At 43.9% G+C, this 14,659-nt stretch overlaps 1 protein-coding gene across 50 annotated transcripts in view; it reads left to right on the top strand.

Annotated features, from left to right (window-relative positions):
* Positions 1 to 14,659, top strand: part of NFIX (nuclear factor I X) — a 5,476,577-nt gene that overhangs the window by 4,368,918 nt on the left and 1,093,000 nt on the right. The window lies entirely within an intron of this gene.

Raw genomic sequence — 14,659 nt, 5'->3', positions numbered from 1 at the left:
CCCTGGGGCTGGGGATGTCCGCATGGCCCCCCGCATTCATTTGTTGTTTCGCCCGGGAAGGCTGCGGGGGAGGCCATACTGCCCCCCCACCGCATTATTACTTTGTTTTGCCCTGGGGAAGTGGCAGTCCCCGGGGCCAGGGGGTTCTGAGTGGCCACCCCCCGCATAATTAAAAGAAGTGCCCCGGGTGAAGTGCCGTTCCCCAGGGCTTTTTTAAAAGCCTCGGAAGGCAGCCCCATTCGCCCGGCTCCTTTTTCTTTATTATGCCAGTTTGCCCCACGATTTGGTCTGTCCGGGGCTTCCCCAAAAAGAAACACAGAGCCCTTCACTTCTTTTTTTTTTTCAATTTTGGTGCGAATCCGCAGATCCACCCGTGAATTCTCCGCAAAATGTATGTTTTTTTTTTTTATGTAATCCTCAACTGGGTCCCTCTGAGACCCCACCACCAGTTCTAGGGGTTAAGGTAGTCCTACTCTGCCCCCCTTTCTTTATTTATCAAATTTTTTGTGTGACTCAGCTCAATTCAAGTCCCACGATGGCTGCAAACACCTCTTGGTTGAAGTGTTAAGTCAAGCAGATTACAGCACGATGACTGTTGGATCCACAGGTAATCTGCGTCCCCTAGATATACAAATTTATTTTGCAGTTAATATCGCCCAAACTACTGAATGGATTTACACCAAATTACAAAATACACAATCTGTATACCAAGATCTAGGTTCCTGCCAAATTTGGTGTAATTCCGTTTAGCGTTTAGGCTTGCTCATAGATCCTATGGTAATTATCATGGGAAACACACCTTTTTTTGACCCACCCCCCTTTTTCGTGGCCCCCACTACACAAAACAACCTGAAACTTTCCAGACTCCATCTGAAGTACCAGGCAAATTTGGGGGGGGGGGGGGGGGGGGGGGGGGGATTTCTTCCGGCACCAAAGATACAGGCACCTGAAAATCCCCTTTTTGATAGAAACTCCATCCTAAATATAACTACCTACTGTCAACAGGTAATATCTATATATCTGTTATGTTATGTTATTTGCATTTTTAGAGCGCACGGTTACCCTCGGGTGTCCTGGCGCTGAGCACTGCCTGCTGGAAAGAGTAATAAATATTCTACTGGTTAAAGAGCCATGTTTTCAACCCGTTCCTGAATGAAAGGAGGTCTGTGGAGTTTCTCAGATAGAAAGGGAGATCATTCCATGCCTTTGACGCACAGGTGATAAAGCACCTGCCTCCCCAGTTGACTTTTTTAAATGAGTGGACGAGCCCTTGTTTAGCTCCAATTGAGCGTAGCGTTCTTCGGGTGACTTACCATTGGATTTTTCGCCTCAGGGAGTCGGGTCCAACTCCATTGAGCACCTTAAAAACGCTGCATAGTGCTTTGAAGCGTACTCTTTGTTTCACGGGGAGCCGGTGGAGTTGTCTTAATTCTTCCTTAATGGAAACAAATTTCGGAGTCCCTGACAACATTCTAGCCGCAGCATACTGAGCTATTTGAAGTCTGTTGATATGCTGCTTTTGGGCATTCAAATATAGGCCATTGCAGTATTCAAGGCGTGACATGATAAGGGCCGTGATCACAGTCTTGAGGCCGTTTTCAGTGACAAAAAAACATTATTTTTCTAATTATTTTGAGTGCCAGGTAGCAAACGGAAATTACCATACATATTTGGTCACCCAGCGCAAGCTTGTTGTCCACTATTACCCCTAAATTCTTTGCTCTCTTAGTGGGTGTAGGGCAGGCCACCGCTCCGGTGTCAACACTTGTGGATTGTTCCCGAAACTATATGACCTCGGTTTTGCTCGAGTTCAGTTTTAAACAGTTAGTGGACATCCATCCTGAGAAGGCCACCAGACAGTATATATATATATATATATATATATATATATATATATATATATATATATATATATATATATATATATATACATACACACATATATATATATATATATATATATATATATATATATATATATATATATATATATATATATATATATATATATATATATATATATATATGCATTCCACCAGTACCGGTAAGAGAGTATCAACTGTCGTGAGCGGTCCCAGTAAGGTCACCGGCAGACCCAACTCTCTCTTCCAAGCACCTCCTCATCCAGGAAGTAAACCAGGACACCCAGATCTCTGGGTGTCCTGGTTTACTTCCTGGATGAGGAGGTGCTTGGAAGATATATATATATATATATATATATATATATATATATATATATATATATATATATATATATATATATATATATATATATATATATATACTGGACAGCAAAGCAAGGTGGGGCCCAATATCGTGAACGTGGCTTTATTTTCCAAAGTTCACTGCGGCGCTTGCATCCATAAGTCTAACGTTTCGGCGGGTTACCTTGATCACAGACTGGAGCATTTTGCACAGGTGTGCTCGGGCGTGATTTAAACAATTTTGTCACATGGCTGAAATCACCAAACTACACGTCCCACGGTGCATTGTGCAAGTTGTTACAATTTACATTGGAAATCCAAGATGTTAAAGACCATAATGGTGATTTTATGTAGCACAGGCTCCTTTGTTGTGATGGAACTATTTACACACAGTCAGGTGAGTTCAGCCCTTACCGCAAACGTTCACATAAGTGCTTAACCTCAGCAAAAGGCAACTTTCACAGCACGATCATGACAGGAAACTCCTGTCTGAATCCCTTCCACGCGCCGTTTCCTTTTTGCACTAGTGGCATCTCCTTAGTAGGTGGGGGGCGCGTGTGAGTCAGGCTCCTCAATTTACATGAAAAAGAAACAAAAGCGTTCCCCCGTTTCCGGAGCCCCCGACTCTTCAGGGCGGCCTCACAGTATGGGCACGGAGCAGCCCATTGACCACACTGGACAGCAAAGCAAGGTGAGGCCCAATATCATGAAAGTGGCTTTATTTTCCAAAGTTCACTGCAGCGCTTGCATCCATAAGTCTAACGTTTCGGCGGGTTGCCTTGATCACAGACTGGAGCATTTCGCACGGGTGCGCTCGGGCATGATTTAAACAATTTTGTGTGTGTATATATATATATGTATATATATATATATATATATATATAAATTCTAGCATACAATCGTGCGCTAGCTTGCACACACCCAGAGCTATAGCATGGAGATGCACATCTACGCACACAAGCTTTTGAGATCTTAATCCACATATGCTTGTTGGGAAGGGCGGGAGGGGGAAACGAGAGCCGGCCTGCTTCCCTCCTCTGTTTTCTTGCATGGTACTTTGAACAAGACAAAGTTCGTGGAGTGACTTCAGTGTTATATGAGGACGACCTGGCATCAGATCAGGTCTCGGCGGCGCTAGCCGTTTTTTTTTTTTTTTCATTTCTCTGCTTGCACAATATTTAAAGGAGAAGAGGCCCAGGGAAAGAAACGTCGGAGTTTTTGTGAATACTCCGGCCATCAGCTCCCCAACAATGAACCCCACGAATTTTTCGCACTGTCCTAATCTGCCCCTGTCTTAATTCTGTGACCGTTGCGGTTGGATATGACATTTTTATGGCTCAGGACATGTCCAGATGAACCCGAGAGTACGTCTGCTGTGTAACAGACGCCCGAAACTAGAGGCATCCAGCTAACTGATAGGTAACATAAGCCACCTTCTCCCGCCAAGTCAGACAGCCACAAATAGGCCTCAAACTCCCTTCTGAACTTTGCCTGGCTGTTCTGACTAAATACGTCAGATCCATCCTGTCCCATCTTCACTTCAAATAGACACCTGCCACCTTTACCCTGGTATGTATTTTTGTGTTTAGTTGTGCATTTTTGAGATGTAGTTCAATGGACATTGGTAACACGCACACGTGTGGCATCTTTGCGCTGTAAACAGTTAATTGAGGGCAAGGAGGAGTTGGATTATCTCACAAGGCAAAGAGGAAGGTCGGCCACGTAGGAGATATGACTGACCATGCTAGTACATATATTTTTATTTTCCTATTCATTAATCCGCAGTGGTCCAGAGCGCGAACCCTGCTCAGGAAGGGTAGGGCACCAGAGCACTACACAAGTTTGCAGCATGCCACATAGAGTCAAGCAAGGGGATTGAAATTAAAAAAAAGATATCAGTTAATTAGGGGATTTTCACACTTACAGAAATCTAAAATTGGCCAGTTCAAGGGAGAGTGTCTTCAGTGGTACATGAAGGGCAGGTGTCGGTTCATGGTTCCGCGATCCGTCGGTGTGAGCCATAAAAGAAAGATTGTGGGCTGTGGAGCACCCACGTGATTTCACAGGGACGCTGCAGTTTTGATGTGTTGCTAATGTGGGGAGCTGTGTGCGGCCTCGGGAATCCTATTATAACAACTATGCTTTTAACTTGGAGGAAAGATTGCCTGGTGTCTGCGTGTTGGGAAGTGGAGAGGCCACGTGCCCCGGCGCCATCTTTATGTAAGCAAACAAAACCTTTTTATTAGTAGAAGTAAACTTTCTTGCATATGAATACTCCAGCTCATTAGATAACAATGATCGCATTCACTTTCTAATCACGTCCATTCTAGCCTGCACTTCATACCTGAACAGGTGCAATATGCCCCTAATAATAAAAACTACAAATTACATTAGTCAAAGTATTACACATCTCTTGCGGTGAGCATATGATTGACCAACGTCTGCTTGGAGCTCCTTACCAGCGTGACTTTAACATGGAGCTGCAAAAACATAAAACGTCGCATGGATCGAGTTAGTTCAAATACCTGGGCGTGGACGAAGGAAGGCCACATCGTTTTGTCTGTATTGCATTAGAGTCTTATGTACCCCAGCGTTGTTGTCCTCCCGTTTGCTGCTTGTTTGTGTTCTGTGTGGTGTGGTGCCAGCTGTCCCATTCCGTGCCCCTTAAGGGTTTCTAGTGATGGATTATGGGTTTTTGGATAGGCATGCCCCCCCTCCCTCCCAGTATGACAAACCTAGGATTTCATAGATAAGGACGGATAAGCAAGGCAAGAACCTTACCTGCCGACTTGGGGTGCATCTGAAACTTGTTAATCAGATTTGTGTGTTCTTTCAGATGAAAACTATAACAATCATGCAAGTGGGGCGCTCACTGCTGCCGTTCCTTTTGTTATGTCAATGGAAGCAATGGAGGGCAGCAAGGACTCGAGCGCACACCCAGTCTAGCTCTAGTTAACATGGATTGCTGAATAAATCTGGGGTTCAATGTCTGGCTCTGGAGTGTATTTTCTCAAGATAAAAATGCCTTTAAATCTTATCTTGGCCCATTTTCTCAGTTTTCACAGACACAGGACAAAAGTTGGTTTGTTTAATAGGACCTAAAAACAGCTCGACCTTGTTAAATTTAGCTCGACTATGCGAGTGGAATTTTCGAGCCCTGTATACCTTCAGAGACAGCCTTCAATATTTTAAAGAGGTACACCGTTGGGGCATATTAGTGTGTGCTCCGCGCACATGCAAATCTTTTTTGAAGAGGATCCACTTATGTGCTTGTCTAGAGAAAGTTATTTAGGGCCGAATTTAGATGGTGGTGGTATATACTCCATCGCAATGGTGACGGAGTATACACAGTGCCAACTTGAAGGTCCATCCGCCCGATTTCAATGCAGGCGGACCTGGAGTGTGCGTACGGCGGCGACTACTCCGTCATTGCCATAGGCAAACCTTTCAGACAGCCCAACAGACTAAGTGCCATTAGCGAAATGGCTAGATGTCCACCCGCCCAATCAGGATGGGTGGACATGCAGCCATTTTTTAACTGTCCGTCACCGCCAGGCAAACCATGGCAGTGATGGAGAGTAAAAACCAAATACTGCTACGCCGCCATGGGAGACAACTCGCATGGTGAGAGGGGCATTACTTTTTTTATTTTCAAAAAGAAAATCCTGTTTTGGGAATTTCTTTTCGACAATAAAAGAAGAAAACTGTTTGGTGCAGGGTTGCGTCAATACGAATGCAGCCCTGCACCAGACAGTGAGATGCATTGACCGCTTCCTGCCAATGCCTTATAAATGACAGTCTGCTTGGCAGTCATTTGTCAAATTGGCGGGTGGTCCCTCTGCCATGGGCACGGAGTAATTTACTCTGTCCCCATGGCAGAATGGCGGGCCTTCTGTCAATATCTAACTCAAGCCCTTAGTCTGTTGCTGGGCTACTTAAAAAAACCAATGACCTGTTAGATACAATCTGCTTTTCAGTATGTGGAAAACCAAAGAATCAACACAAACAGGAGCTCTTCTAGTGACAGCAGCAGGACTTTTTAGGATGCTGACTGGAATATCACCTAAGTGAATATGGTGTGGTGTCTCTGTGACTTAAACACCCGTTCCAGAGATCTGCCTGTAACCTACATGTCACTCATTGTTATATGTCTCAGATGTTTTCCATACACTCATCTCATAGACTCATTTGCTGCTTGGCCTCACACTTAGTTTCGATTCCAACATTTTATAGATCAAGACTCGGAGGACACTTGTTTTGTGTGATCTCTGTACAGGCTTGGAATAGCCTCCCTCGCATGATCTGTTCTTAACCTTATCTTCTCAGATTTCACAAAGTTTTAAAAATTCACCTTTTTGAATAACACCTTTTTCATGCTAACTTAAGTTCACAGCGCCAGAGCACTTCCAGGTATTTGAATGCTTTATAAAAACAAAAATCAACTCAGATAATTAGTGCACAGGTCCTTTGGTGCAGATGTGTTCTACCAGAAATAGAGGTCGATATTTAACGCCAAGTGTAGGTAAATTCAAGCCATCCCCTATATGATGTTAAAATCAATGAAGGGCACAGGGAATATTGTTGATACAAGGTCTCATGCACGCATGCGTGCATGCTACTGTCGCAAAAGGCTCCAAACTAACAGCACTCAAAGTGGTTTCTGGACCTGCCACTAAGTGGCAGGGTACCCACAAGTAGACAATAGAGGACGCTTGAGGACTAACAGGCACATGCATCAACCATTTTTGCAAGCGCAAACAGTGCCATTCGTAAAAATTGGCCGTTTGCGCCCGCAAAAAGGGCTTATGCGATGCATCAACCTGTCAGCCTCTCGCAATTTAAGAAATCACAAATTATTGAGATTTCTTCAATTGCGATTGCATTTAAGAAATTGCTAATTGCGATTCCTTAAATGCAATGCATGATGGAATCTCAAATTTCAAATTTGCTAATGGGGGGCGCAAATTACCATAATTTTGTACTTGATGGTAATTTGTAAAAACTTAGAAAAATGCCCTAAAGTTTTTTTTTCAAAGTTGTAGGTTACACACACACATGCTCTTGAGGCATGTGTGTGCGCAACATGCGTGCACAGATCAATTTCAGTGGTACAACAGGGTGTCCTTTTGACACCCTTCCCCCCTTTAAATTGCATGTGCAATTTGCGAGTACCCATTGGTACTCGCAAATTGCGCATGCGGCCCATAGGAATAAATGGGAAGGTATTCCTTAATTGCGACTCGCAATTTGCGAATGTTTGGGAATCGCTAATTTTATAGCGATTCCTACATGCATAGGCTTTTGCGATTCCTTAATTGCGATTCCTCAATAATCGGAATTAAGGAATTGCAAAAGCCCACATTGATGCATGTGCCTGTAAGAGGGACAGTCATAGTCACTATTGAGGTAACTTTATACTTTTACTTTAAATAGATCAAAAATCATCTCAAGAAACTATATGGCGCAAAACATACAAGAACCTGAACCCTGTTATATATTGATTTACTCGCCGAATAAGGAAGGACACATGATTCTAAGCACCTAAATAAAGAAATCTAAATAATGTAGCGTAGAAAGGGATCTACTATTCTGTAACTAGATTAAGAACCTGAGTCACAAAAGAGTGTAAAATATAACCCCCCAAAGAGCAGTGCAAATGTCAATTCCGCCATAATAATAATAATTTCTACTGTAGGATTCTTCAGCAGAGGAACTGTACATTTTTTCATGCTTTACCTCAACTGTTCTGGTAGAGAATTCTCTAACAGAATTTACTCAGTTGGTGGAAGTGTTTTTGGGAGTAAAAAAAGCTGCTAAAGCAGGAGTTTGTTTTTTGAAAAAGCAAAATTAATGGCCACAACCCAATGGAAGTTGTCTCCCATGCAGCGGGGGTCATCATTTTTTTTTAATTGTCCCTCTGGCGGTGACGAACCGCAAAAAAAATAACACTATCCACTCTAAATAGGGTGGGGTTGTTATATTTGAACCTCTGATGGCTCATTCTCTGGCCGTCGGAGAAGTATTTCAGCGACAGAGCCAGAATAGACACCGTCACTGACAAACTTAAAGTCCGCCTGACTGTAAATGGGTAGATCTTCGATTTGGTCCGTGGCAACAGAGTACTCTCTCCGCTAAACTGTAAACCAGCCCCTAGTCCTCTATGGTTCAGAATTCACATTTATCTTCGGTGTGCACATGGGGGCAGTGTGATGTCACACTAATGCCTGCAGTTTTGTGAGGGATGCCACCTCCACCAAGCAGTGATATGCAAAGTGCAGTTAGACTTGTCCCTGATTTTTTTTTTAACAGACTTTATTGCCTTTTACACGTCATTCAGCTATTCCGCTGATTGCGATGCAAGTAAATGCAAAGCATGGTCATGTTCAGTGCATCACATTACATATTGTATATACTCCTACATTTATGAGTCCGAGTTCCATCTGTCATATCCTTTTTCCGGTAAGGATTCTTCCAAACAGGCCTCAGTCCCCCCCCCCCCGAACAAGATAACTAACCTCCCACCCTGCACTGCTGTCCCCCAACTGCATCTATTGAGCTCAGAAAGTCGCCTTCCCTGTACCTTGCGGTGTGTGTTGGCGTTTCGCAGGCTCCTCAGTTCCAGATCCCTGCCCTCCCATGTGTAAATATGTTATATATCCCCATCTCTCGGAATCTGCAGTAATACTCCATCTTGACCTGGCCTCTGGGTAGACTTGTCCCTGATGCAGGTAGTTCATAATTGTCTGCATGTCTGCCTGACTACCAATCGCTCAGCAAATGTGCCTATAATTGCTGTCACTGTGAATCTTTTTGTCATGTTCTCTATCTCTCTTTATTTTTTCCTCATTGTCTATCGCTCTTATATTCTCTTCACTCTACCTATTTCCCCTTCCTCAGTTCCGGGTCTGTCTCCTGTTTCCATATCTTATTTTTTCTCTCTTGGTTACTTTTTAGGTCGAGCTTGAGACAGCACTTGCACTGCATGCGCTCTTGCGTATGAAATTATTTCGGACTTGGAGCCCTCGCATTTTTTTACCATTTGTTGACTTCTGTGTCACTCTCCTCTGCTGCCTGTTTGGCCAGTGCAGGCCAAGTGTCACTTCTCTTCTTTTCTGTGGAGCATGGACCAAGATTGATTCAGCTTAAGTAGTGCCTATCAGCTGTTTGCGCTGAGATTGAGGCACTACTTCTTATTCCTCACTTCCACTCACCCTGCCCCCAGTCTGGCGCTCCCTCCATCCTCCGAACACCTCCCTCCATTTGCATTGCCAATACCCCCTCCTCCCGCTGTCTTTTATTGCTGCTCCCTGCTCAGCGTCTCCCTCGTGTTCATTCCCTCCCCCACTTTGCCGCTGCTTATAGTCAAACCATTGGAGTATCGGCACGGTGGTGGCCATCGTAGAATAGGTATTTTTCACTTTCCGAGTAAAGGATTTCTTTATGGAAAGGTTGTGAAACATCAACCACTCACTTTTGATACCTTCAACTACTTTCTAAGTCAGTGCGTGAAATAAAGCAAGTTGACCACAAATAAAAAAAAATCTGACTTTTAAATCAGAAACATGATACTTAAAAGAGGTAACAAATAGAAATTGAAATGCAGAAATCACACATGGATGCTTTAGGAGTTTGCTGCACAGTATAGCTACATCTAGAGTAACACACCGCTGCAAACAATGGGGAAACAACACAAACCACAGCCTGTATTTTGCTGCATCTTCTTGCTTCTACTTGTCATTTGCATCTTACGTCACGGCTGGTGAGGGATTAGCGTGGGGTTATGGATTTGAGTTACTCTCTGTCTGATTCGGTGGTGCCACTCGACTCCACATAATGGTGCTCTACGCCACTCACTCTACACTACTCCATTCCACTCTACACCACTCTATGCTGCTCAACTTTACGCCACAGTACTCTATGCCACTCTACACCGCTCCACACCGCTCCAGTATGTGCCACTCTACTCTGTGTCACTATACTCTTCTCTATGCCACTCTTCGCCACTCTATTCTATGCCATTGTGCTCTATGACACTCTACCCTTGGCCACTTAACTGTGCGCTGCTCCGCTGTGCACTGCTCCACTGTATGCAACTCTGCTCTACCCTACACCACTTTACTCCTACCCACTCTGCACCATTCCACTCTACGCCACTCTACTTTACGCCACTCCACTCTGTGCCACTCTGCTCCACTCTCCTCTTCGCACTAACTTTTAGCAATGCTGAATAGCAGCCACACTGCTGTACAAAATCGCTAAAAGACAATGGCAAAGCCAATAGGTCTCTTTGTCAATGCTTGTTTTACTTTTATCTCATCTGCATACAGCTTTCCCCTTTTATCCCCTTCCTCGCCCCTACAATTCTCCTTCAATCCCAATTTCTGTTTCCCTTTATCTTTTAAATCTTAGCAGCATTATTGTTCTGTTTTACTTTTGCATCTCACTGTTATGTAACATTATTTCTCATGCCACACCCTCTTCTGCTATTCTTTCACTATCATTTCATTTCAGTGTCTTGCTAAATCTTCCCTTCTTTCCCATACCTCATATTCCATCCTTTTCGTCCTAGGTTCATACTCACCCTCCTGCTCTTCTCTTCTTTCTCCTTCTCCTCTTTTCTACTCTTACATATGGGTTCTTCGTATTCCCAACCTTGTGAGTTCCTTGCCACCTATTACTGTTACTATAGCCTTTATATCAGATTTTGAGAACAGTCTTGCATATGCCTGTGTTTATCCTTCTTGGCACGCCCTCATCCACCACTTGTGCATGCTCTCAGCAGGTCCATTTTTTTTCTACAAGACAGTTTGGATCGGAAATTGCGTATCTCACGCATAGAAAATTCTTAACAGAGGCGAGATTTGTGCCAGTACTCTTGGGTCCTTGTCAGAGCTTTCGTGCTTTTATTTCCCTTTATCCTCTGCTTCCGTCAGTTCGTATAGTTTATACATCAGTGCCCTGGCTTTAAGCCATCCACGTTGTGCCATTTGCAGTGCTTAATTGGTGAAATGTTAAGTGCTAGAGCCCTTTTGGTGAGGCCCCTGCAGCTTGCATCACCCATTGCCCCTGCCAATGGCAGTACCAGCATAACTAATAACAATTCATCTTCTACAAGTGTGACAATTCTGGCTACTCCAGGCCACCCAAAGCTATAAGAATAGCATTGATGACAGATATTGTTCATTTTAAATGAATATTGCATTATTAAACACTGTTTGTCTGCTCATCTCAAAATTTGATATACAGTGCCACCATGTGGTAGATTGTCATTAGAGGTGGTTTTGAGAATAAAGTGCTGGTGCTGAGCACCGGAAACCACTGGCTTAAATTAAGCTCCAGCCATTTGAACTATTGGATCATCTGACCTGCATAATCTCTGTGTTTTATCTTTAGGAAACAGCTATTCGGTGTACACATTCATCCTTTGTGCTACTACTGGGACAAGATTTCTGTAGAAAATTTGTGATATGAGTGTAAAGAAATGTTGCATCAATGCATAAAGATTTATTGTATTTAATCATAGGAAGAATAGTCAGAAGGTAAGTAAAAGATTTCAGCACCTGTGTGTGGTACCAATGATCCTTTTTGCCAGTGAGGTTGTAAAGCTCCCTCCATGAACTAACCCTCGCTGGCCCTGCCTGGGCGGAGCAGTTAAAACAGGGAACGTGAAAAGACCTTGTTGTTGCAAGAACATGTTTCTTCTCGTACCCACAGGGCTTTAAGTGGGATCAAAAAACTGATGGTGCTCTAAAAGGGGCGTGGCAAATTTCTTAAAGGGGTGTGGCCTATCTGAGTAGGGGCGTGGTCTAAATCAATATAACTAGCATTGTGTGCTTAAGAAAATCATGAAGTCGCATCCAGCAAAGGATAATAAAATAGTCAAAAAGGTATATAAGTATAAGCCATAAAATACCAAGCACTTTAAAACATGTAAAAGTTATTTACATTACTTAGAAATCTATTGCAGGACACACAACACAGCTCGAGGGGCGGCGGTGGAGTCAATGCGCACACAGCGCTCCGGGGCAAAGCAGGCGCTCCAAAGTTCCTCAGCCGTGCGTTAATCCTCACAGAGCGCGAGGGACGCGATCCTGGGGCAGATAACGCTTGAGGCAGAGCAGGCCTCACGACCTTACGCCCCAGCTGTGTGCCGATGAGCACACCGAGACAGATTTCTCAGGGGGAAGCTTCACCAAGGCACAGCGCAGAGATCCACACAGCAGCTGGAAGGGTGGGTTCTGGACAACTTTTGTATCCCTGAGTTTCCAGCTCTTCTTAGGACCTTGGAGATAGGCAGGCTTCCGAGGGGCAAAGCACACAACACAGTGCCTCTTCAAGTTAGGGGAACACAGCACACAGCAGACATTCCCTTGGTCCTCTTCATCAGCAATCACAGCAACTATAGGTCAGCTCCCAGACACTCAGCACGGATTCCTTCTTGATCACAAAGTTTCCTAATCTATTTTTAGTGGGGCTCCAGTCCTACTTTTATACCCCAAACATCTTTGTTCTTCTTGTGTGAGGGGTCCTGGACCCAATCTAAACCAGTTCCAGCTCTTCTTCCTTTGTGAGTGTGGGCCAGGGCCATCAGACGCACCGCAGGAGGTGGAGCCAGCATTGTGGCAGGCAGGCACAGCCCTATTGAGACACAGGTTTTACTCCTCCCACCACTCTACATGCAGATGGGTCTATTCAGCCTTGTGCTGACTCAGCCAGCCTCCTGGAGCTGCCCCCAGCCCCTGTCACTCACAAACCAGACAGTCAATACACAACCAGGCAGAGGCACACAGAAAGGTTGAACAGGAAAATAGCAACTTTCTAAAAGTGCTATTTCCAAACGTAGAATTTAAAAACCATCTTCACTAAAGGATGTGTTATAAAATTCTGAGTTCAGGGATACCAGATTCCATATGTCTATCTTGCCGTTATGGGAAGATATGCAGGTAAACATGTTACACAGCATTACCCATGTTATCCTATGGGCAAGATAGCCTTTCAATAGTGAAAAACGAAATTGGCAGTATTTCACTATCAAGACATGTTACCCACACTTGTAACACCAAACAAAAACCGGGATGTCTGGTTACCCTACCGTTGACCGTTGAGGCCTGAAAATAGAGCCCCCTTTTGAGGCCCCCCCCAAGAAAACTGGGGGGGCTCAGACCCCCTCCCACTTAAAGCCCTGCGTACCAGGCAATTTATTCAAACCAGGCCCTGTTGTAACTGTCCAGTGAGGTGGTGTTAAGCTTTAAGCTATTTGTGAAAAAGAGTAGACAGTGCTTACTTTGAGCCAGTGGTATCCGGGGCTCCACACCCCCACTTTATTGGTTTCTATGGCTCGGCACCGGCCCTTAATAATACTAATACCTGTCCCCCAGCTATTCCTTTAGCTTTGGGAACCTGGAATAGAGATGACAGGCACAATGGGTGGTGCAAGCTGCACCAGCCTCCTGATCAGAGTTCTGGCACTTATTATTTTACAAATTAAGCACTTAGAGTATATACAGCACAGGAGAGGGTTTGGTTAACGCAGTGGTGTTGAAACAATTTTCAGAGAGGGGGTGGTGCCATTAACGTTGTATCACTGAACTCACAGCGATTGTGAAAAATCCAAGTGTCACACAATAAATAAGTGTGGCAAATGTGCCACGCCCATTTAGCGGGAGAGCGGAAAGTGTGTGGTTTGTAGCTGGTAGTGCATTTTGGACAACTGGTGAGGCAGCGCACTGTCATTTACTGAAACCACATTTTCTGTTTAAATAGCTACGAAATTTGCATAGACATGCATTTTTATTGGTAAAACTATATAGCGCACAACAATGTGTGCAAACCGGCTTTCCGTGAATATATATCATTTGCACAAAGTAAAGCTTCTTGCTTGGTTCCTATTAAAATATCTTGTTTCATCCTAATACAGAATTACACAAAAAGCCCTTCATTTGTGCTTTCCTAAACGTTGATATATTTTGAAACATGAGTACAGTTCATTTACAGTATTTAAATGTTGTTCTGTATCAGGAAAAAACGAACATCCTAGAGCCCTTCCTTTCACTTCTTGTACCTATGCAAGATTGTCAAATAGGTCACATTTACGAAATCCTCTCACTTAGCAGTCAGAGAAATAAAAATGAAAGTTTCCAGATAACCAGGGATTTCTCAGAAGACATAGTCTGACATTTAACCTTTGTCTTTGAGCACACGGCAAATTTGACATGATAAAAACAAAATCTAAAGGCATCTTTTTTGCTCATTCAACTTCTGAAGTCCAGCATGGCTATATTTGGGAGTGCTGCAGCACCCCTACTTCCAGCGCCTATGAGTTGATGATGATGAGTTCACTTGTAATTGATCCAAGCTTCTTCTCAGTGCAGGTCGAAGTTGGGAAGGTGGTGCCACTGAGTCAAAGAGAGGAAAGCCTCAGAGCAAGAAAAAGTGCCAGAGGCAGGTCTTCAATA

This window comes from Lissotriton helveticus, chromosome 1_1, assembly GCF_964261635.1.
Source record: "Lissotriton helveticus chromosome 1_1, aLisHel1.1, whole genome shotgun sequence".
NCBI lineage: Eukaryota > Metazoa > Chordata > Amphibia > Caudata > Salamandridae > Lissotriton > Lissotriton helveticus.
Note: the sequence above shows the minus strand (reverse complement) of the source record. Positions and strands in the feature narration are given on the sequence as shown.